Source organism: Camelus bactrianus, chromosome 29, assembly GCF_048773025.1.
Source record: "Camelus bactrianus isolate YW-2024 breed Bactrian camel chromosome 29, ASM4877302v1, whole genome shotgun sequence".
NCBI lineage: Eukaryota > Metazoa > Chordata > Mammalia > Artiodactyla > Camelidae > Camelus > Camelus bactrianus.
This window is the reverse complement of record NC_133567.1, coordinates 5337390-5363043: the sequence shown is the minus strand read 5'-3', so window position 1 is coordinate 5363043 and position 25654 is coordinate 5337390. Positions and strand designations below refer to the sequence as shown.

The window sequence follows — 25654 nt, the reverse complement described above, 5'->3', positions numbered from 1 at the left end:
CTTTTGCACAGCAAAGGAAACAACTGACAAAACAAAAAGACAACTTACTGAACGGGAGATAATATTTGCAAACGCTGTGTCTGATCGGGGTTAATATCTAAAACACATAGCGGCTCATACAAGTCAATATCAAAATAACAAGCAACCCAATTAAAAAATAGGCAGAGGATCTGAATAGACATTTTTCCAAAGAAGTCACACAGACAGCCAACAGGTCCATGAAAAGGCACTCAGCATCACTCATGATTGCATGACGGAAGTGCAAATCAAAACCACAATGAGGTATCACCTCGCACCTGTCAGAATGGCCAGCATCAAAAGACCACTAATAACAAATGCTGGAGAGGCTGTGGAGAAAAGGGAACCTTGTGCACTGTTGGCGGGAATGTAAATTGGTTCAGCCACTACGGAAAACAATACGATGGTTCCTCAAAAAAACTAGCAAAACAAGATCACTGTATTTCTTTATCCAGCGGAAACCACTGTAGAAAACATGTATTTTGTAGTTACTCAAATTTTTATGTGCAAAATTCCTTACTAACCTATATTGTGAAAAATATTTCTTCCAAGAAAAAAAACATAGGAAGTTTTCAATTTTTCTACTGTGGTAAAATACACTTAACATAAAATTTACCATCTTAACTGCTTTGAAGTGTACAGGTCAGTGGTATTACACACACCAGAAGGCTGGACAATCATCACCACCGTCATTTCCAGAACACTGTTTATCTTGTACAACTGAAACTCTAGACCCATTAAACATGAACTCCGACTCCTCCTCTGCCAGCCCCTGGTAACCACCATTCTTCCTGTCCCCATGAGTCTGACTAAGTAGCTCATATTAGTGGAATCATACAGTACGTCTTTTTGTGAGTGGCTTACTTCACTTAGCATGATGCCCTCAAGGTTCATCCATGTTGTAGCATGTGTCAGAACTTCTTTCCTTTTTAAGGCTAAATATTATTGCATTGTGTGTATCGACCATGTTTTGGTTAGTCATTCATCCTCTGATGTACACTTAAGTTGCCTCCACATGTTTGCAATTGTGAATAATGCTGCTATGAACATAGGGGTACAAATCTCTCTTCGAGACCCTGCTTTCAGTTCTTTTGGGAGTATACCCAGCAGTGGGACTGCTGGGTCACAGGATAATTCTACTTCTATAAATTATAATTTTTAAATGACTATCTATTAAATAAGTCACCATGGCCCTTGAAAAACAAAAATAGAAATTATGTAATAGTACTGAAATAACTCTAAACATCATGCCAAGAAATTATGTCAACAAATCTCTGTTTTCTGCTATGATTACAAACTGGCAACTTTCCAGCCTCCCAGGCATCTCTAAATGCCAAATAGGAGAGAGTGTAGATGAGATTCAAGTCTCCTCTTTTTTTTCCCCCCCTTTAAAAAAACTGGTCTGCACAATAACAGTCAGTGTTGGACTACAGGCGTTCTCCATCTCCCTCAAGCTGTTTGAAAGACACCACGCCTTGCGCTCATCAAGCACGTGGGCCTGGCTTTCCCACGTTAGTTTTCTGGTCCTCACGAGACTGGATCTCTGTCTCAAAGCCCTGAGGTTTGGGGCTCTCCTGTCGAGGCGAGAAGTGTAACTGGAGTCCCCTTCAAGTGCTTTCCAGAGCAGGTGGCAATGATTTCAGGCCAAAGAATCTCTACTTTTAGCTTTCTCTAAAAAAAAAAAGCTATTCATCTTATTAATAAGCAAGTGGAGAACAGTGCTGACGTCAACACTGGGATCTTCTGCTGACCCACAAAAACTAAGCGCGATGTTAATCAAATGGAACACAATCTGTTGGGCAGTTTTTTATTAACACTTCAACCCAGGCTTTCTGGAGGCATCATATTTTATATTATTTCACTTTTTTAATCATGGTAAAATACATACAAAATTTACCATCGTAACCATTTGCAAGTGCCCAGTTCAGTGGCATTAAGTGCACCGACACTGCTGTACCGCCATCACCACCAGCCATCTCCAGAACTCCTCATCTCACAGAACTGAAATTCTGCACCCATTAAGCATTCCCTTCCTCTTCCCCTCCCCTCCAAGCCCCGCACGCACCACTCCACTCCCGGTCCCTGTTCCTCTGACTGCTCGCAGTCCCTCCCGTAACTGGGGGGTTCGGTACCTGTCCTTTTGTGACAGGCTTACTCCCCTCGGCAACATGTCCTCCAGGCTCATCCACGGGGAACACGTGTCTTCTGGGCACGTCTCACTCCCCATGTCACTCCTACAGATGCAGAGCCAGGTGCTTCTCACCCGTGAAGCCTTGTGCATGGAGGGGAAACCATAAATCACCCTGTTTGTGACAGCAGGGGTCTGGCTGCGCGCGCAGCCTCATCCAGAAGGTCCGGGGTCAACAGCACCACAGGAGGCTGCTCTCAGCCCCCTCCTCCCCGGGCACCCCAGAAGCCTCCCACGCTGTCTCCCGGTCCGGCCTGACAGCAAGAGGAGGTGTGACCCAGGCTACTGGCGCGTCTGTAAAGTAAGTCAGGGTAAGGTTCCCCCGAGGACTGAACTTTCGTATTTGATGTCTGCCAGGGGCTGTCTTTAGGGCTTCGGGGAAATGGATGTCAACATAAATGACTGGCAGAGAAAGATGGACACTTTGAGGAAACATCAAATTAATGGCTCCATTACATTTCAGGCAGTTCTGTGATCTGAGCAGTAACAAAAAATTGCATGATAAGAAAGACGGCTTGCTCCATAAAATAGAGCATTTATTATATGATCTTTGGTAGCATTTTGTGGCTGTTTGGCTGTTTTATGTAAGCCTTATTTTTCCAACTAAACTGTATGTTTCACAAACACAGTCTTTGAATTATTTCATGTCCATCGTGTCCCGTGCTTAAATCACTGTCCTTAATAAAGTAGGTGTTGAATAAAATACTACTGGTTGATCAAAAGCTGATTGATAGGACCATCTAAAACATAAAAAAATTAATTGATTAATCATCCCAAAAAAGTGTTACACAGGTAGTATTTATAGCTTAGTGGTAAAATGTGTACGTTCTACAGTCAAACAATCCCAAATTTGAGTCTCAGTTCTACTCAGGGTTGTTCTGAATTAAATGACAATACATTTAACACTATCCGCTTGAATCTGAAATATAAAAATATAGTAAATCATCAATTACCTTTCCACCATTAGCAGTAGTGGTGTTATTGCAATGGACTGAATGTTTGTGGTCCCCCAGAATTAATATGTTGAAGCCCTAAACCCCACTGTGATTGGTACTGGGATGTGATTAGGTCATGAGGATGCAGCCCTTAGGAATGGGATTAGTGTCCTTACAAAAGAGACCCCAGAGAGCTTCCCCACCCCTTCTGCCAACTAGGGACAAGATTGTTGTCTACGAACCAGGAAGCCGGCCCTCACGATACATTCCGCCTGCACCTCGACCTTGACTTCCTGATCTCCAGGACAGTGAGAAATACATGTCTGCCGTGCAAACCACCCAGTTGGGGGAGCCACGCAGACAGGCCACGGCAGCCGCGATGCACTTTGCACCTGTATCTTTACCTCCTCCTGTTTCCTGAACTGCAATTTCATACCTGAAAAGGAGTTTGTCTTAGGGTAAGTCCTAGAGAACAACGCTTGGTTTTATGTTTTATTCCCTTTCAGATATCCTGTTCTGTTACCAGGAAGCAGTAACCAGTGGTGGCGCATTAGAACAGCACAGATATCATGGATTTTTAGTCTTGGGAAAAGGAATAATTAGAGGAATGCCACTCGGTACAGTCAACTGGACGCTGATCATCTGTCAGTGTTTCCCATTGGTAGAACCCATTCAGAATCCAGAGGGCGTGGCAACTCACCGATAGACTTCCTACTTCTAGGCACTTATTACAAAGATGCAGGTGAGACTTCTGCTTCCAACTGGGATACAGAGCATACGGAAGGCCTTGGATATCATGGTAACAAGAAACTTCACCTGGACAAAATAAAAACGTAATTTCCTGTGCATCTAGGGAAGAGTAACAAACACAGAGAAGGCTCGATGACCCTAATCTGAACAAGAAAAAAGCGCTTCACAGGTGGGCTGAATGCCCACGGAGGTTCCGTACCCGTGCCCTGCTAGCCCGGCTCAGGGGAGGAGAAACCACAGAGAGAGCCGGCAGGGACCAGAGGCCCCGACCAGCCTGACAGTGCCAGCTGGCAGAACAGACTGGAATCCGGAAGAACGACACATGCAAAAGCAAATTACCTTTCCGAGTAAGTCTTCCGACCTACCTCAGCCCCCAGAACTACCTGAGCAAGTGACAGCAGGAAGTTTTGAAAACCGAGAGAAATCAGTTCAAACATTTCCGTGATGTTTCCATCTCTCAGTTCACTGGCAAGTCAAAAGTATCTAAAGCTGTTGTCCAACCCTCTCCGAGCTCAAGCACTGGCAAAGATTTAATTAAAAAAAAAAAAAGGCAGATTAGGTGAACTCAAACTAGTTAAAAGTATAACTCAGACTATGACTCAACATGTGTTTCAGGTGAGTCTTATGAAAAACCAGTCTCCTGGGACATTATGCTGTACGCTAGAAACTGACACATTGTAACTGACTATATTTCAATAAAAACAAACAAACAATAAATTGCTAACAATTCCAAAAAAATAAACAAAAAGAAAGCAGTCTGCATGTAACTCTTCCGGTTAAGTTTTCACATTGATGCTCAGCCCTGCATTCACCAGCCGCATGACCTTGTGCAGTCAGTGTCTCCCTCACTGCCTCTCCTCTGCAAGATGGAGACATCCCCACCTCGCAGGCGTAAGGGGAGCAGAATAAAGCCTTAAACCTGGTAGCTGCTCTGGGCTCCACCGAAGGAATGGATGAGAAGAGACTCATGCACCACATGCTCACAGCATGAAGTCCAAACTCTGGATCTGCCATGCCAGGTCTCTCCATTCCCCGACTCTTTCCCCAGCTCAAGCATTTCACTTTACAAAGCAAATCTAAACTGCCAGAGGTGCCCCAGACCTGCCCTGCAGTTTCCTGCCTCAGTCCCTTGACCTGGTCCTACCCATCTGGCTAGAATCTCCCTCTGAATTTCACCCCTGACTCCCCACCACCAGCCAATCACATCACCTACCTAGCACCCACCTTTCCTTAAGAGCAAGGTAGGTCTGACTGGGCTCAGATCGGACCTCCAGGAAAGCCTCCCTGGGTGTGCACCCTCGGCACCTTACAGGCTGAGCTCACTCTGCCCACAGCATCATCTTCTGGGGGGCACAGGACATGAAACCTGGCATTTTCTGGTGCAAGGAAGCACCTCAGGGCGAACTTGCTGAGTATGTGGAGTTGGGGAGCGAGCCAGCCGGGGACACCATGAAAGGTCACCCTTCTGGTGCTTCCCTAGCCAAGAAGTTGACCTCTAACCCAAACAGTTCAAAGAGCGCCAGGAAAGGCCCCAGGTGAGGAGGGACCGAGCCCCTTCTTCCCACCCACTGACAGCTGCACCCACCCCTCTGCCATGGAGCTGGGACCCCCGGATGCAGCTCCTCCAGGCCCCACCCTGCCTCCAGCAACCCCTGGACCACAGCCTCCTGAGACACCTGAACCCCACCGCCCAGAAATGTGAGGATGAGAGGCCTTTATCATTCGGGGGACACTAAGTTTTGGCGTCACTTGTTATATAACAATGGATAATACAGATTTTACTTCAACCCTTGGCTTTCTTTTTGTCCAGTGTAGCCATTTATCTCAGTGTCTATTTCACAGATAAAACCATCATCAAAGGGGCATAAAGAATGCATGTTCTAATTCCCTGCGGCCACACTCACCAAAGAGACACCAGACCTCTCGGATTCTAAAATGGTTTAAAAGGTAGCCTAGTTTCTATTCAGATAAAGTGGGTCAACTATATAATTAAGCCATAAAAATAAAATGAGCTGAATGATACAATAAGAAATAGTTCCATTTTCTGTGAGTTAGATTTGTTTCCAAATAGCACTTATTTTAATTATAGAATACACATTTCACTAGATGTCACTTTAAAACCTCATAACTTAAAAAAATATATACGTTTCTGCTCACCGGTGGGGGCAATCTAACTTAAGGACCTAAGACTAAATTTAGAAGTTCTCTTCACTCATTTCATTTAAATTTAATCAATTTAATAGTATCTCTATAGTAATTTTTATTGAAATAAGAAAAAGAGTTCCAAGAACATAAATTGTATGTACTCTAAAACAAAAAAGAGACAAGCTATCCGGATATAAGGAAGGTCATTAACTCAGCTGAAAAAATTAAAATTCCCAAGAAAAGGATATTATTTTGTAAACATTTTTAAATCTAAGGAAATAAGTTCGTTCTCATGGCCCAAAGTCTTCAAGTCAATAAACAAAGATATCTCGGGGTGGGGGGGAGGGTATAGCTCAGTGGTAGAGTGCCTGCCTAGCAAGCACGACGTCCTGGGATCAATCCCCAGCACCTCCATTTAAATAAATAAATAAACTTAATTACCCCCCCAAAATAAACAAAGATATCTCATACTCACTGCATTTCAAAATATTTTATAAAAACTGAGTATGCTCCAAGAACAGATTTCCATTAATTTTTTTAATTTTAAAATAAAATCTGAAGGTGACAGTTTTACTTCTAAATGTCTTAAAATGTTTAATTAAATGGTGCCCCAGAAAGCAAGTCATAACTGAACTGATATTCTATATACGAAAACGCACGGGGACTTAAGTACAAATAGAAAACAGGCAGAGAAAACCATACGAGCCTGCAGCTCGTTCAGCAGAAGTGCTATATTAAAAATTATCCACTTCGTTCCAGGTTCTTGGAGAGAAAGTCAAAGCCTGTGACACCACAGGTGGTCTCCTCCGGGAGAGCGTGTTAACCCCTCTGTCTTCCCAGCATCTTCCCTACAAGACATCCACCTTCAGTCACCCTCCCTCCCTCCCTCCCGCTCAGGATCCTGCAAAGTTTTCTGGTGCCTGGAGGCTCTCAAATCAAGCACCACGCACCTCTAGAAGGTGACTTTTAGGACTTCACTCTGTTCAGCGGTTCAACATCACCAGGGAATGCCTTAAAAATGCAAATTCTCAGGCCCTCCAGGACTCACTGAATCAGAATCTCTGGGAACAGCCCCGCAGTTTGTGTTTAACCCTCCAGGTGAGTCTAGTTGCTAGAGTCTGTGAGTCACTGGCCCAGAACAAGATCCCCAGGAGCCACCTGTGCATCACCGTCACACCAGAGGTGACCTCTACAGACGCCCCAGTTCCCACTCGGACGCGGCACAACCCCAGGCGCTCTGACCGGCCGACAGTGGGGACCGCTGGCCTCTGTCTTCTTGAAGGGCCTTTCGAGGAAGAACTGACACCTGTTATGCCAAGTTCACCCTGCGAGGCCCTATTCTGCTTGGCCCTCTGCCAAGGCAGAGAGAGCAGAAGGCAAAAGCCTGCGCACGGTGGGGCCGGGAGCTTAATGCACAGAAAATCCCTGTTCCCGGGAGACACGCGGTCCAGCACGGGAACCAACGCTCCAGAACTGGAGGCCGGCTCCCTGGCTCCCCTCCCACTCTACTTACAAGCATTTATCAGTTTATTTTGGTGTTAAAGAGAGACGTGACCTTGGTTTCCAGCACTGTGCCCCTGAGAGAGTGCCCTGAATAGACTCTGTTAAATCTACCGTGGAGCAGACTCAGAGTGAGCAAGATGGAATAAACCCAAAATGAGGAGGAAAAAAGATGGTGCTAGAAATGACAACAGCCACACTAGGTTATAGGTGAAGCTGATGTGTGTCTGGATGGAAACGATCTTGGCCTCAGTGGGGACAGAGCCCACAGTCCAGCCCCTCTGGACCCCTCCTTCCCATCCTGCCAACAACCCCTCTAGGCCTGGGGAAGGTGGGCTTGGCAGAAGGCACATCCGAGGGTAGAGTGAACCCCAAGGCCTCTGGGAGCAGCCCCAGGCAGGGAGGCACCAGCCAGGCAAGACAACGTGGGAATGCTAACTCCATCCTGCCAGCTCGGGTGGGCGTGGTGAGACGCTGACGCCGGGAAAGGGAGGGTCAGGCTGGCGCGGGGGAGCAGAGTGGGAGCCTCTCTTCCTGCCCACAGCCAAGGTCAGGGCTCTGGTTCACTGTGCACAGACACTAGACCAGCTCTTCCACTCGCCACATCTCAGCTCTCAGCACCACGTTAGGTGGAACTGTAGTAACACCAACCCTGAAGTTTGCTCTGAGAAAGACAGAGGATCACCCAGGTGACTTCCAGCTCCCTCGCCAGCACAGGAGCCCAGAGCTCTGCCAGCCAGGTACCGCGACCACCCAAACATGCCCAGAGAGCACCCTGTTCATGGCCCAGAGACTACTCAAGAGATGATTAAGTTCTAAGAAACCCTCCCCCCTCCACACAGGACTTAATAAGACTTGCCATTTTTTTTTTTATGAAATAATATTTTCTTGGGAATTTTAATTTTTTTTTTAGCTGAATTAATGCTCTTCCTTATTTTCAGACAGCTTAGCTCTTTTTTGTTTGTTTTAGAGTATATGAAATTTACATTCTTGGAATGCTTTTTCTTATTTCAATAAAAATTAATATAAATACTATTAAATTGATTACATTTAGATAAACAGAATGAAGACAATTTCTAATTTTGAATAGAAAAAAGTAACCTCTAAGTATTGTTTCTCATCTACAAAAAATACATAAATAAAAAACTGAAAAAGGTGCCCACCGCTAAGCTAAATATTTAATATGAAAACTTCAACAAGGTCAAACATACAACGCCTACCTTCCTAATGTAAAGAGTTTAAACAAGCAACTTACAGGCCAAAAGTTACATTAAGAAGGCCTCTAGTTTTACTTTAAACCTTGCTTTCTTTCACAAAAAGATGTGAGATACCTTCAAGAAAAAATAAAATAAAACCAGAGAAAAACAGAAAATTAAAATTTCAAGACTTGGAGAAAATTAAAGCCTAGAAACAGAGGTCAAGATAGAGAAGAAACTGGCCACAATTTCCTTCTAAGTTGCTACAGCTGAGCTTCAATTTGCTTAAAATGTATTGTTTATAATCAAATTATTTGCCTCGCATGTTTCTGACAAGGTTTTAAGCGTGTAAAATGTCGAGCACACTGGGCGATGACAATGCAAGACGTACTGACGTCTCCACCAAAACACAGGGGGAGATGTGGTGCGGCCGCTTCTGGAACGTCCTTCCCCCACCGTGGAGAGGAGGGCGGTCGAGAGAGCTGCTTGGTCAGGAAGGTGATTCCAGGAGGGTCTAAGATCACTCCTTGCCCCCAAAATGTTGCCAACAGCCATTTACCAGACACTTGGAAGATCAAAGTTGAGGGACCCAAAGCAGTGGATGGGTTACATAAATCAGCTCTAGAAAGAATTTTCCACAACATGCCTCTTAGATTGTTAAGAGCTCAGACAGTTCCTAACTTTCAACTGCAGTTCAAAAGCCCTGACCATTATGCAGAATCCTCCACTTGTCTATGGAGGCAGCCACGAGGTACCCAGTGGTACCTAGCCAGAATGTTCTTTGAAAACAACAGTCTGAAGGCCACTCTAGAGGTTAGGGACAATATATCATTAGTCCTTACTCCCAGCACCCAGCACAGAGCCTGAGCACACACGCCCTCCATACACGCGCTCAGTGGTTGTGCTCCGGACCACGGCTGGTGTGGGCGACCTTCCTCAGACCACCAGGACCTGATCAGACTTGACCTCTTCACAGATAACCTTAGTTTATGTTCCCTCACATCACTAAAATGAAACAAGCTCTATGGGAAGCCTGAGAGCATCCCCCAGCCTGTTCCTGACACAGCAATCAATATAAGATATTCTGGGAACTGAGTTCAACGAGCTACAGACACAGACACACCACAGACACGACCACGCCATCAACCACAACTCTGCATTCCCTAAGCTGTCCTCAAGCTCATCAGGGGAGACGTTTCCAGCATGAATCTACATAATTGTTCTGATCTTCTAACCAAAAAAAAAATGCAGTTAGCTTGGCATGCTTTGTTCTTAGTGAAACTATTCTTGCTTTTAGTTATTACTACTTCCTTTTCTACAAGTGCACAGCCATCTGCTTAACACTATGTTTTAAAATCCTGCCAAGGATATGAAGTAACAGCAATGAATTGTAGAATCTAAAACAGCGTCCTCCCAGGGAAATCGAATGCAAGCCACAAATGCGAACTACGCGTGCTATTTTAAATGTTCCTGTAGCTATATTAAAAATCAGAAGAAGCAGGTGAAATCAACTTTGATAATATACTTTACTTAACCCAGTCAGTCCAAGATACTATCATCTCAACATGTAATATAAAAAATTATTAGTGAGCTATTTATACTCTTTTTTCAAGAAAATCTTCAAAATCTGGTATTTTACACTCACAGGATCTCACAGTTCAGGGCAGCCACATATCCAGTGCTCAGTGACCAGTGGCCAGATGTGACCAGTGGCCAGCATACTGGACAGCGAAGGTCCAGGATCTCTTGGCATTTTCTGAAAAAAATCAGAGCACTTGTTTTTTCCTTTTTTTTTTTATTTTGCTGTTGTTTTAATTTTATATTTATTTTTATTGAAGTATAATTTACAATGTTGTGTTAGTTTCAGGTGTGCAGCAAAGTGATTCAGTTACACGGAGATATATATAGATATCTATCTATCTATCTATCTATATATATATTTTTTTTTGATACTTGGCACCTCTTGTCTTCCCTACGATCTCTCAGGATATTATCAATAGCGATAGCTTGATCTCATCTACAAACTCCTTCAGCACCTGAGAGGCCACTCGCCTCAATCCTGAGATGCAGGCTGCTCTCCGAGTAGCAGCATGGGTCAAGACTGAAGCAGATATTCATTCACATGAAGCTGCTGGCTTGAATACAATTCACGGCGCTCTATCAGGGCTTGCAGTAGTGATAAGGCAGAGATAAACTTTTATGCCTTTGCATTCAAGTTACTTGAGCATCACAAAAGAGGTGATTGTTTCTTCTGCTTTCTTAATTTAGACCACACACAGTCAAGGAAATAGGAAGGAGGGATGGCAGAAGCCTTTCAGGGTGACCAGGATCCCAGGAAGCAGGGCAGAGGGAACAGCAGGTGCAGGAGCAGGCACAAACCAAGAGTGCACCGTAAACCACAGGTCAGCCGGCTCAGTGGGGAGGCGCTGCTCCGGAAGGCCCAGGTGCACCGTGCCAGCCCGTCCGGCAGGGCAGCGCCTTCCTGGAGGAGCGGGAAGGGGCGGGTAGCCGGTCTTAACACTGCGGGCTCAGCTCATTCACACAGGCTTGGGAAACGGTACTTTGACAACACGTTTTCAAATGTGTTACCCAGTTCCTGAAATGCTTTGATTCTACTACATGGGTGTGCGGTCTATTTTCTGTATCAACTTGACCAGGACTGGAGGTGCCCAGATAGTGGGTTAAACATGGATCTGGGTGTGTCTGCAGGATGTTTCTGGCTGAGATGAACATCTGAATTAGTGGACAGAGGAAAGCGGATGGCCCTCGCAGTGTGAGCAGCCTCGTCCAGTCTGTGAGGGGCCTGAACACAGCAAAAAAAGTGCGAGAGGGAGAGTCGGACCTCTGCCGGATGGGCGAGCTGAGACGCAGGTTCCCTCCTGCCCCACACTGGGGCTGACCCGCCACATCGTCCCTCCTGGGCCTCCAGCGTGCAGACGACAGGTCGTGGGGCCCCCCAGCCTCCTTAACAACATGAGCCAACTCCTTAAAATAACTTTCCTCGAGATGGAGATGGAGACAGAGGTCCCATTGGTTCTGTTTCTCTGGAGAACCCTACCACGAGGTGTAGTGAAAAATAAACACTATCTGGTAAATGGAAAATCCAAGTTAAAATGAAGACCCTTAAGCATTTCAGACGTGAAACGTATGAAGAATCTGAGAAAACCTTGCGATGCTGAATTAAAAGGCCGTGCAATGGGGCCTCTCTACCATTAACTCAACCCCACCTAAACACCTTTTGGGAAAGACCCAAAGAAAGGAAACAGCTTTTCAACAGCTGAAGGCTTCACACTGAAATGACTCTGGACAAGGCACATGGAAAGAGCAACTGGGGATTAACAACCAAAAAAGTTCGGTCCTGTGCTAGGAATTCTGAAAGAAAAAATACCTGCAGGGGAAATCCGAGAAGCACAGGACACACGAGCTGGAGCACATCACCACGGGGTGAGGGCAGGGCTGCTTCTAACGGGGAAAACGCAGCGCCTGCGAAGCTCGCACTGAACACCAGGGTTACAGCTGGAGAAGTGGAGTTCTCATACACACAGCCACGTACACACCCCCCCAGCTACATGACATGTGTGGGGCTCCCATCACTTGTACAGAAAAGTCACTTCCAACCTATTTCCAAACAACACAGGTAGACCACAAGTCCCCTCTAGCACGACCTAACAGAATATTTCGACTTCCCACAAAATACACATGTATACGACTCTAACACTCTCCCCTTTTAAGAGCTGTAAATATAAATTCACTAACAAGAATTAGAAAAAAAAACACTCCATTAAATTAAAGAACTGAGTTACTGGACAGTCTGTCCCCTGAAAGATGGTGGCCACTTTGACCAAAACACTGTAAGAAGGCTTATGGCTACACACCCGAGCCTTGCTGCAGGTTAACACAAAGCCTGCAGAAGCAGGGACTAGTCATGTTCCAAACCCACACAATGATTTCTCTTCTTCCTTCATGGTCACTAAACAAGAACAAAATTTACTGGGAAGAAAAACATCTGATTCTTAAAAATCACAACATTCCAATCAGTGATCATTTGAATGAGCACAGGACAAGGATAGATTAAAAGGATTTAAAAATCCCCAACTCACAGTCAAGTGTACAAGAAACCTCTTAATTCACCCTGTTCTAATCATGCAGTCAAAACACAGTAGTGCTGTCCAGGTTCACCGGTATTTCCCGGTGAGTTCCCAGTTTCCAACTGTCCATTTCTGACCACCACTGAGCACAGTGGTCCCCCGGTAGCCAGGGAAGGGAAGACGGTGAACAGCCTGCACGTGTGTGAATAAATACACACACACATCTAGGATTGTGGAGCGTCTGCGCAAGGATTTGAAAATCCGTCTTTATAGTTTGTTCACTAAACTTTACCCAAAGACTGTTGTCAACAAGCAAGCACTGGAAAAGATTAAAAGCCTGGAGAAGAACATATAAATGTTCTTATTCCTAAAATGGGTACGATTTCCTTTTGAAAAACACAAATAGCATCCAAATCAGTGCACCAACAAAAGTCGTTATAATGGGATGCGGCATCATTAGTAACAAAATATGACTTAGAGACCGGGTGAATAACCCACAGTCCAGACTGCTGGCTGGGCAGGTCCCTGGGATGCCGGCTCCTTCTGCAACTTCTGTGCTGGCTTCCCGGGTGGCCAGAGCACCGAGTCAAGCACCGGCCCCTTTAACAGCCGGTGCACTTCCCCACCACACTCGCCTTTGTGGTTTACAAGAGGCGGGTGCCTGTGAGCTGGCATCTCAGGCAATAGGTAAGCCTCTGGGGACATTCACTGGAAGACAAAGCAGGTGACCCTCTCTGAAACGCCAGGCAAAACGACAAGCATGTCCCACTACCCCGAGAAACCCATGTTTCCAGGTAGAAATGCTCCCTCTCTGCCAAACCCTGACCCCTGACTCTAAGACACATTTATTTTCCTGGGTTCTCTCAAGGCCAACTGCGGGCATGATCGCTGGACTGCGGGTCATACTCCTTGACTAAAAGCCCATTATATTGGAGCACAAAAAACACAGTGGAGAGAACCCTGCCTGAGGACAGGCCTTTGTGCTGTGCCTTCAGGGTCCCCTGGGGGACCTCGTCGTCAGCAGTGTCGTGCACACAGTACATTCAGTATATACGTGGTAAGCCCTGCCATGTGGCCTGGCACCCTTCTGGGCCCTGCGGATACAGCAGCCCACACGACAGTGACTTATAACAACACATAAACAAAGGATACAATTTCCCTTAGGAATGAGGGCTGTGAGTAAAATAAAATAGGACTTCAGGACAGACTGTGGCTGAAGGTGGGCGACCTTAGCTTCAGAGGTCAGAGTGAGTCTCTGAAAAAGTGAGTTTCTGCATGTGACCCTTGTGATGAGAATATACAGAACGCACGGAAGGCCGAATAAAATCCACGAGACAAGACCACCTAACAGCAACCAGCCTCCAGAGGGCCTGGCATTCTGCAAGCACCATCCTCCTAAAACCTCACAGTCATCCTATGAAATAGGTACTGCAATTATCCCCACTTTACAGACCTGGAAACTGAGGTTCCGGAAGCCTGGGTAACTTGCTCAGCTCCTGCAGAGCTGATCTTTGCACCCAGACAGGCTCAACTAGAAAACCTGTACTCTCCCTGTCCCTCGGTAACCAGCTTACCTATTTGCTGGCCTCTAACTAAGCATTTGGCCTGGAGTCCCCATGGCTCTGCCCCAGGCCTCATCCTGTCCTGCTCCCAGTGGTGACACAGAGAGAAACAAAGTTTGGAACTCCCGAGGGACTGACACCCATTCTGATCCAGCAGATGGTGTTTGTGACTCCCCTGGAACAAACCTGGGCTGTCCCAGTTTCCTTGATCTATGGCAGCAACAGTTTGTGGTGCACCTGGAGCGAGAGCCTCTGCAGATGCCTTCTCACGTGGATTTTTAAGCCTCAGAAAGACTACTTACGCAGGACCAGTCTTCTATACCAGCTTCCAATCCAGGGGCAGGCGATTCCCCTACACAAGGCCCCAGGTCCTTCCAAGTCACAGAATTCAACTTGTATTGTTCAGATACAAACAGAAATGAAATACAAATTGGCAAGCCCGCTCAGCTTGAGCTCCAGAAAATATCGTATTTCACCAACTCTAAGGCACATCTATTTTCCCGTGTTAATACCTGAAATCAGGATCCTTGTCACCAAGGGTGGTGTGTCCTAGCTGAGCGGGCAGTTTGCTTTCATTCTTAGTGGCACAGGCGATAATGATGAATCTTCAGATCACCGGTGTGTCAGCTTAGCAGAAATTCGGCATCCTGCAAACATTGATTTCCCGCCAACAACCGGCACTGGTCACCACAACAGCTTTCTAACCAGCTCCTTGCTCCACTCCTCCTGAATCATTCTCCTCAAGGCAGGCAGAGTGAGCGGCCAAATCTGCAAAGGAGGGCCTGACCCACCTGTGTCACACCCTCCGGCAGCTCCCACTACATTTATAATAAACAGACACACCCTCCAGGACCTACAGGGAAGGCCTTGCTGAGCTGGTTCCTTTGCTGCTGTCTCCTATTTCCTGCAAAGGCCACAGAGCCTTTGCACAGGCCATCCATCCTCTCTGCTCGGAAACCTTCCATAGGTTGACTTTCTTTTTCACTTGTCTCAGCTGAAGCATCCTCTGTGAGGCCCGCCCAGACCACCCAGCCCAGGTAAGAGTGCCGCTCTCATTCCTGACTGCAATTATTACTGCTTCAAAGCAGCTTTCCACTTTGGTTTATTTTGCCCCACTTCACACTGGAAAGCCTTAAAGAGCCACTTAAGGAGCCACTGCATGCCAGGTGCTGGGACTAGGCAGTGCCCAGGGATGGCAGGGAAGGCACTGCCTGGTCCCAGCACCTGGCATGCAGTGGATCCTCTATAAATATCTGTTTAATATAACAATCATAACTGAAGAAATTACAAAACTGCATTATTTCACAAAATCATTTTCTTTTCATGACATTCCAGTCAACAAGACAAAAAAAAATTGCTGCCAAGAATGACCATTTTGAAGGATAGCAGTGATGCTTCCTGAAAAAGACAAAAAGATGAAACAAACTTCTAGTGCAGCTCTGAGGAAAAAAATTCTTTGCATCACAACAGAACTAGTCCAAAATTTCCCATATGCTTCTGAATTGTATTTTTAAAAGCCCTATCTGGAGCTGGACAATTTCAAAACACACTGATCTTGCTCTGATGTATAAAACAGCACAGAATTCTTATAATTCTTCTAGGAACCTGTCTGCCAAATGACATATTGTTTCCTTTGGCTGAGTATTCACCTTTGAACTTTTCTCTAAAGTGTTTACAATTTTAAAAACTCATCTTTAGCGCCAGTTTCAGTTTAGAATTGTTTAATCATACTGGGAAAAGGAAGTAATTTGTTTCACCGACTAACATTTCCTTAAAAAAAAAATAATAAAACAAGACTCATGCCTTTAACTCCTGTGCTATTATGTGATTCTCTTTATGCGACTCAAACTGCAAAAAATTAAAAATGTAAAAATCACATGCAGGCCCTTCTCACAAGTAGGAGGGAACCTAACATGTCAGGAGAGGAATGAATATGCATGATTTAAGTTCATTAATTTTGTGTCACAAAAGATCACGCAGGAACAAAACCAAGTTTAAAAACAGGATGAAATGTATTCTGCAACACATTTCCTTGCCCATATCTAATTGCTTGTAATTAATTGTTTAAATCATGACATCCATGAACAATGAAAAACTAAACTGCTAACTACTATTCTCCAAAATCTTCCATGCAAATCTTCCCATAACTTATCCGGTCAAAATTCACAATCAATGCTACGTTTAGCTTCTTTGATAAACACTTTGGGCGTAGTCTGTGTTCTCTTCTGAGCCATTCTCAAGCATTGCTTTTGTATATTTCTATAATGTTTTCAATACCAAAGAAGACCACCATTAAAAAATTAAATTAGGCTCTGGCTAAACTGTTAAAGTTTAAAAATTAAAAAACAAAACAGAATAATGAATACATGGAACGGGGATTTGATCCAATGTTCCATTAACCATCAACGTCCCCTCTGCTGCATTTCAGTCATTAAAATGAATAAACCTCCCTCCACCCAAAGGAAAGTAAGTCACTGAGGGGACAGGGGAGCTGGGACTTTCGCCAGATCACCTGGGCCACAAAGCCAAAAACAGACCAGACATGATGACTTCATAATCTAAGCCATTTGCATTGACCTTGACTTAGTCCTGTCATTGTTATCCTCAACCCTCTGAAAATAAGCAACTTTTAACAAGGTGTTGTGAAATCTTAGGAGGTCTCCTCTGAAAATTAAAAACAGTTTAATTTCTCCCATCTGGAGCCCTTTAATGCCCAAATGCTACTCAGGCCATTCAAAACATGTCACTGAGTTCCGAAGAAGAGATTTATGGGGATCGGACCCAAAAAGAATGTCGTGAATGCTTTGCGAATGCACAAAACAGGGGTTCTCATGCCACGGTGATGGGGCAGGAAGACCCAGGCGCTCCAGGGCACCCACATACCTGGGTGAAGATCGCAGCTTTGCTACTGAAGAGATCTGTGACTTGGCTGAGTCACCCTGCCTCACTGCAGCACAGAGATAACAGCCCGAGCCCTGTGCTGGGGGAGCTAGGAGACTGGACCGGCACCGCCCTGGGACTGGGCCAGTTCCAGAGCCGGCCTGCAGAGACACCTCAGAGCACAATCCAGAAAGCCCTCACTCCGAGCGCACCTCCCCCTTCCTATCCTTGGTGCGACACTATAGGATGAATATATTTTTTTGTAGATGAGTCATGGCCCTGCAGAGCTTCAGAGCCTTCATCCTGAATCTCAATTCTCACTGCATCACACCGGGAGTCAGCATAATGGTAAAAACCAGAATAAATGAGAATTCACCCGAGGAAGCTGTTCTCGTAAATAAAGTCAAGAAGCAAGTAGGTTCCTTAGCATGTGTTTCTCTCTCCTAGACGTTAAGTATTGGGGGGAAAAAATCCAGGTTAGCTGGAGATCCCCTAGGCTCAGACCGATCAACCTTACTCTGTTATGGGAAAATAAGAGGAAAGGGTACAGTCGATTAAATAATATAAAAACAATGTTTTTCTTAACACTTGGAATACCATGATTTTCAGAAAGAAAAATCCATAAGTAAAGAGTCTTAAAAAGTTTAAAATACAAAGGACAAACTTTTAAAATATTTTATTCCTAAGAAGATTGTTCGACGGTGTCAGTGCAGAGAGAGTACGGCAGGCTAGATGTCGGTCCCTCGGGTTCTGCTTGACCGCACACGCGCCCCGTCCACCAGCACTGCTCACAGCGCCACCTACCGCCCCACTGTGCCTCCAGCAGCCTTGGCTCTGCAGGGCCCCAAGAGTTAACCCCAGGCATTTGCTTAGCTAAGTAAACTGTTCAAGAATGAAAAAGATGTCACTTCAAAGTTAAAATCGGGGAGGCAGCGGGGGGCCTCAAAATGAAAGTAAACTCCTGGCAATCTTTTAAAATCCAATTAGCACAAACATCATCTTTCGGTTACTCACCCATGACAAGCAGTTTTTATTTTTCTTAGCTAGTTACACTATAAACCCTGCTCTGAAGATTTTAAAGCATGGGTAAGAATTCTAGGTGCTGGGTGATGTGTATACAGCACAGATATTTACCTTTCAGTACCTTTTGACACTGGGAGTTTCCCAATTGCTGTGCTAGCTGCAACTAGAAATTGAAAGTATTATTCCAAACCTATAGAACAAGGGGGTTCGCGAGGGGGTTCAGAGCCCAGGCTTCTCCTAATGCCTAGGCTTCTCCTTAGTCAATTAGGCCCATAAGGATAATGAAGTCTCACTATGAAATGAACCTGGATACCACCGGGTAAAGGGCTGTGTCCTCATCCTGACGGATCCACCACATACAGCACACAGCACCACACAGAAGTTCGTCGGTCATAAGCAAAACAATAACCCAGCCTCAATTCCGGTCTAAAATTAAGCCACAGATTTAAAACAGACCACGATTTAAAAGATTTGGGATGTAAAAACCCCCAAACAACCGTCTTCCAAACCGAAAAAAAACCCACATGGACTGATAATAAAAATTAAAAATAAAGCCAGCTGACACCTACCTAGCACCATGTTCCAGACACTATCCTAAGCACTTTGCAGATTATCAGGTTGACAAAATACCATTTACAGTAATACCACAGATTAAAAACTATAGGGTAATCGATGAGTCGTTCTCCTCTCGGAAGAACTCTGGCTCACCATTAACTCGCCCTTACATTAAAATAACTCTGCTTAATAAATAGTTCACTTGAATGACCGGAGGTAGTGATTCACAAAATAAGTACAAGTTAAGGCAGGTATTTTCCATGGAATGACTCTCAGTATAAACTGGTCTTGGAGGAAGGGGGTAAATAAATATCCTCACTACCAACAGGGGAAATGAAGAAAATGGAAGTCATACTATTTATATGGCCAAGAATGCTTATTCTACCATATTCCCTTTCTCAAAAGCAGACCAGTTTGCAGTCCTTACCACGCCAGCCATGCAGTGTTGTCACAGATGTGTGCCAAATTTTGCACAGGGCACGACCGTGAGGAAAAACACAAGGCTGGCTTGGACCTCGGGTACGAGAGCAAGCCGGCTTCTTTCTGTGGCTCAATAAATCTGAATAACAGCTTGAAAGGGTTAAAAAGCCGGGCACCGGGGGTTTTCTTTCCACTCTACAGAATGACTGAGGCATACAGGAAAGTTCTCTCCGCTTCCCGCCACCCCCGACCCCCAGCCTGCACGGAGGGCGAGCTGTCACTGCCCCTTCACACGCCGCAGCTCCGGTTCTAACCAGCATCGCAGGGCACCCGGCCGGGCAGCAGGCTTCGGCGGCTTCCCACAACCTGCACGCGCTTGGCTGCCAAATTCCGAGCCCGTCCGCGGGGTGACGGGGGCACGAGTGAGCCAAGGATAGTTTAATTCTGTGTCAAATCTCTATGCTTTCAAAGAAAGTCGAGACAGTTGAGACCACGGATGGAGCTGGAGGTGGGTAACCAAAAACAAACTTTCTGAGCCTCTGAATCTGCATTTCTGGCCAGAATTCCCAGCCAGCGATTAGGAGATACTGATACGCCCTAAGTACTTGGCACCCGAGATCGGAAGCTGTGCGAGGAGACCTGGCCGAGGGGAGCCCCCGTCCCTCGCCCATCCCTTCCTCCTCCTCCGGAGCCCATCGCCCGCGCCCCGCACGCCCACCCCCGCGCCGCCGCGCTGCCAGCGCGCCCGCCCGGCCCCCGCCCCGGCCTCCGCCCGGCCCTCCGCCGCCTCGGGGCGCGCAGCGAGCGCGCGGGGGGCGCAGGGAGGCCGCGGCGCCGCGCCTCGGCTCGCGGCCCGGAACGCCGGCCGGGGTCCGCGCGGGCCAGGCGGCCCCCGGGCGGGGCTGGACGGAGACCCAGGCCGGCTGGGGAGCGGCAGGGGCGGACCCGGCTACTCTCCCGCCGCGCGCGGCTTCGGCTTTGTCCGCCATCGGGGCGCGGCGCGGCCACCCGACCCGGTCCCCGGCCCCCGGCCCCCGGCCCCCGGCCCCGCCTTACCTCAGCCGCGCTCCCGGGGACGCCGGGGACGGAGAGTCGGGGCGCGCGAGGGACGGGGTCCGGGCGGCCGGTGCCGACCGAGGGCGGAGCGCGGACGAGGCGGGCCGACGGCGCCCCGGACGCGAGGCCGTGGAGCGCCCGGCTGGCGGCGGCCGCGGCGGCTCGGTCTGCGCCGAGTGGGAGGGCGCAGGCCGGCTTCGCCCGACAGCGAGGGAGGGAACTTGGAGCGAGTTGCGGCGGCCCAGAGCGCGTGTCCCCGCGGGGTGGGCACGCCCCCAGGGCGCCCCGCCCCCGGCCCCACCCCCGCCCGCGGCTCCACCCCCGCCCGCACCCCCACTCCCAGCCCCCTCCCCCATCTCCGACGCCTCCCTTCCCTCTCACCCAAACCCCGCCCCTCATTCCCACCCCAAGCCCCAGCCCCCGCTCCCCGCCCGCCCCACCTCCAAAGCCCTCCGGCGCCCCACCCCCACTCCCACCCCGGTGAAGAATCGCGCATCTCCACCGCCGGAACCCCCAGGCCTGGAGCCTGCCCTGTGAACGTGATAACCCCACCAGTCAACCCATCCGGGAGCTCTTGGTGCCTGACAACATTCTCTGCGGACTAACTTTCCTACACTCAGATGGACAATCTTAGTATTTGTAGAGTAAATTTCTGAAGGCATTTTTAAGGCTCCCGAAAAAGGTTTGAAGAAGACAGTAGAGAATATAGAAAAAAAAAAAATCTCCAGCACAAGGTACTGTCCTTAGAGTATGCGCCAGCTGATGTTTCAAAATTAAGTAAACCATTTTGGGATGTGGCCTTATTCATCTCATAATGAGGGGTTTGGTATTGCTGTTTTTTTTGTTGTTTTTTTTTTTTTTGATTTGCTTAATAACTTGGTTGGGATTTTGAAGGTTTTTAATTGTTTTGGGAAGATTAAACCCATTCTCGTTTAGTTTTTTGCTACTGGGAATTCTAAAAGATAAAACCCTGTATTTATCAAAATGGTTGAATTTGAATAAAATACCATCTCACAACATAATTACTTCTCTAAAGTATGCAGCAAAAATTGAATTTATATCTTTCATACATTTGAAATACATTTGCATTCATCCCATCTTCTCAGAAAGATCATCTATATTTGAATTGTGTGACTTGTTTTCATTCTAGTTCAGAAATTATCAACTAAATAAAACTCAGGCTCCCATAGTAAATTTTTGTCTATTTACAAGAGAACCATTTTAAGAAAGTGACATGATACTGGGTTTTCGATGGAACTTTCCTTTGGCATACTCATGCATTCCATGTGATCACAGATTATGCTGTGGTCTCCATTAACTCCAAAAGTCTTGTAACAGTAGAACGAAGTTATTTTTTCACCATTCCCATAGCAAATGGAGCCAACCAACATATCTCACTCCAAAGTAGTCCATTAAAAAGAAAAAAAATTTACCTTCTTTGCCCCAGCCTCTTCCTTTTGGGAATTGCTCCCCCTGCCACTGTAGGGGACATGTGACCCAGGCCTGCCAATCAGAGTGCAGCTCATCCCCTGGGCACAAAGGGATAGGGGGCTGGCACACCTTCTAATCAGAGAAAAGGGGGTCCTTTTTCTGAACTGATATGGCAGCTTCTGAGACCATGCCATGGAAGCCAGCAACAGCCTGTTAGAGAAGAAACTCAAGCCAGAGGAAGGCCAACTGAGCAAGGGAAACAGAGTCCTGATGACATGAATGAGCGCCTCCAGGCAGCCATCTCTGAAACCAGTCATAACCCCCAGACTTCTGAGGAAATGCACCAATAAAATACCTTCTTAACTTGTTTAATTTTGATCTAGGTTGCTTTCTAAAATACTCACTTAGAAGGCCACGAAAGTTTCCCATATGACCCATGCTCTGAAAGTCAGGGATGTAACCAATGAGCGATGGCTTCTCTGCCACCTAAATTGCTTCTTCATAGTAAAGTTTATGTCAAGGAGGTGACTTACCAGGCAGCCCTACCTTTGGAGAGGACTAAGGTTCTCATTTAGGGCATAACCATTGCCTGGCGTAGATTTAAGATTTTCACATTGTCCTTGCCCAGATTAAAAATTAATACAAGATGTAGTTAGAAAACCACGTCTAGATTACACATCTAAACTAGAACATGCCATTAAATGTTTTTGTCTTATCAGTTATTCCAGTAAAAGGTGCCTTCCTCATCCCCAGTATTTGCTGATAGAGGACAGTTCCTCATTGTAGAGTCTGCTACAGGCTTTCAGGGACTGCCGAAGTTGGCTTGTTGTGCTGGAATTTTATTGTGTTGCATGTTGTTCAGGAGAAGTGGGCTACTGGCCTTTGCTTGGAATTCTTTTGTTTCATAAGAGATTTTTGCCTCTAAAAGTATGTAACCTTATTTGACTAGTACCCTAACGGGCATCCATTCACTAAGCAGTGGGTTGCTTAACCATTACTCACAGGTCACTGTGAACAGTCAGAGTGTTGGTGGCCGGGGTGGGGGCTGAATGGGCCTGAAGGCATTGTTTTAACACTCTGATTCCAAGAGTGTTTTCTTAGGGAAACTCTGATCCCGGTTCAGTTATCCCCAGTCTTTTTTCACATGGGTATGTACCCAGTCGTGTTGACAACTAGTGAAATTTCATGTGCAAAAACCCATCAGCAGAATAATAATATATCATAAACAGATCTGAGCCCCAGAAAAGAACAGTTGGAAGAGGTGGACCATCTCCAGAAACATAGCAGAGTAGCTTAGGAGGAAAAGGAAAGAAAAATTAGTTCTGGAATCCTAGCCCAGCTCTGAATGACACTTGTTCAAATGACCGGCTATGATTCCCCAGCAAAAATGTCAGCCAAATATGCAGAGTTTGCCCACATCCATGTGCCAAATCCCTGTGACGTCTGTGCCATTTCCTTACCCAAGTGCGATACAGCAATTTCTCAGTTAGCCTGGGCTCCGACCACCCCATCTGTCCAGAACCCACCCTGAAAACATGGCATATACTGGTTTTCCAACCCTGAAACAGAACTCTGAGAGCTTCTGAGGACGCCAGGTCTCCAATTTGAGAGGGAGGAGGGATAGACATGTGTATTATTATTTTTTTAATTTCCCTGAGAGATTGTGATGGGTAAAGGTAAATAAGGTCTGTGAATATGTGCTCTTAATTCCACAGGAGAAGGCTTGAGACCCCTCTGATCAGATTCTACTGACTTAGACTTGTATGTAAGATTCAAGTTGTTGACTGAACAAGCTAGATCTGTCTTTCCCCCTAAACATCATTTAGCTCTTCTGAGGTTATAGAAAAAGCAGTCAGGAATTCTCCTTAGGAGGAGGAGGATTTGCTAGAAGCAATCACACTGAGAAAGGACAGCTCACAGCAAGGCAGAGATAAGAGAATCTTTAACTGGAAAGGCATTGCCAGTTGCTTAAGGAAGGAGTGACTCCACCAGAGGCATCTCAATGGGGTTATCTCATTGCATATTTCACAGTTTATTACATATTCATGCTAATGATCAGAGCAATCAAAACAATCAAGTTATGTTCATGAATCCTGACTCACATCATCTAAAACTGGTAATAGCTGTCATTTATTGGATATTTGGTCTTTGCTAGGCAGTGTACATGCCTCATTTTCAGCCATCACCATGGCCCTAAACATAAATATTATTATGACCCCTGTATCATAAAGAAGCTGAGGTCCAGGGACAGTGAGTGACAGACACATCCAAGGTCACAGAATGAGTAATTTGGAGATTTAAACGTTGGTCCACATGATGCCAAAGCCTGTGTATCTTTTACCCTAAAGCAAACCTCTCTATGAGTCACATGAATCATCTGTCCAACAAGGCAGTCCCTAGCCACATGAGCTCTTTAAATTTAAATGACTTAGAATTAGGTTGGGTGAAGACTTCAGTTTCTCAGTCACACTAGCCACTTTTCAAGTGCCATTAGCCACAGATTAAAAAAAATTCCATCATCATCACAGAAAGTCCTGTTGGGTAGCACTGATCTTCACATGTTTGTCTGTTTCATCAATGAAGACGCTGTTCTCTGTCATTGGATTTTCATGTAAATTACTCCAACTTTATGTTAACTGTTTGGATGGAATTTTTCCCAAAACATGTACTGCATTTATGGGCCTCTGTCTTCATCCGTTTGGGCTGCTATCGCAAAAGTACTATGAACTGGGTGGCTTATAAACAACAGAAATTTATTTTTTCACACTTCTGGAGGCCAGGAAGTCCAAGATCAAGGCACCAGTGGATTTGGTGTCTGGTGAGAGCCCAGATGCTCCTTGTGAACTCACATGGCAGAAGGGGAAGGCAGCAGGGAACTCCCTCGGGTCCCTTTGATGAGGGCACTAATTCCTCACGACCGAATTACCTCCAAAGGCCTCCTGTACCAATATCATCCCTTTGGGGCTCAGGGTTTCGATGTCTGAATTTGGGGGTACACAAACACGGCAGCATGCCTTGATCAGCGGGGCTCACTGAACGCGGTGCCCTGTTTGAGGCATTCAGGGCAAAGCGCCCACCTCAGGGGACCCACGTGGTCTGCCAGAGCTGATGCGTCTCTCTCCATTTGCCCCCCTGTTGTCCACCCTCACTCCTTCTTTCTCTCAGACTCTCCACTTGCTTTTGGCCCCATTCTGGCCACGTTTTTCCATGTCTCCAGCTACCACGGGTTTGCCAGTGACTGCAGATCTCTGACTCCTACCCCACTTTCTAATCTTCAGAGCAGTTTCTTTTCCTTCCCTGGACTGGACTCGTGCTACTCGGGCTCTGTCTGTGGACCGACAGTGCTCTGGGAGCTGTTGTTACTGCTCTAGGGTGCGATGAGTTTAGATAGTGGAAGCCCGTGTTTAGAAGCTTTTCTAGCAATTTGACACTGCTGGGACATGATGTCGTGGTCTACGGTATGTAAGTAAATAACAGACTCCAGTGGATTGGAATTTACAACAAACAAACACTGTACCTGACTCTACGAGGCTGTCTCTTGGGCCCCTAATGCTCATTACCTGCACTTGTCAATACTGAGGTTACTATTATCCCCCGAGCATCAGTCAGGATCCAGGCAGGAAACAGGGACGTGAATATTGGGAACCACTTAGCAAAATGCTGGGGAAGCTGAAAGGACAAACAAGGGAAGATGAGTCAACCTAGATTTCAGCAGGAGCAGGAAGATCTACATAAAGTGTGCCGATAAAGGAGAAGGCGGTGCCATTGGCCCCCGGGATTTGGAGTGGGTGAAGGGAACTGGTCAGTTACGAGGAATAACAAGGAAGCCCCCAGGAGCGGAGCCCGTGGAGAGCTCATGAATGCTGTCTGCTTAACTGAACTGAACTGAACTGAATTGATTTTCCTA

General features: G+C 46.4%; 1 protein-coding gene across 3 annotated transcripts in view; it reads right to left on the bottom strand.

Annotated features, from left to right (window-relative positions):
- The window catches only part of LOC105081475 (protein FAM110B), a 115296-nt gene extending 94742 nt beyond the window's left edge, over positions 1 to 20554 (bottom strand). The window contains exons 1-2 of one of the 3 annotated variants that reach the window (XM_074355131.1): positions 20317 to 20554; positions 10378 to 10488 (exon numbers count right to left, since the gene is read on the bottom strand). The gene's annotated coding sequence lies outside the window, so the exon portion shown is untranslated. Of the gene's footprint in view, positions 1 to 10377; positions 10489 to 14894; positions 15376 to 20316 lie in introns of those variants that run through there. The other 2 variants (XM_074355130.1, XM_074355132.1) reach the window with 2 other exon arrangements.
- Between the last annotated feature and the right edge of the window lie 5100 nt (positions 20555 to 25654).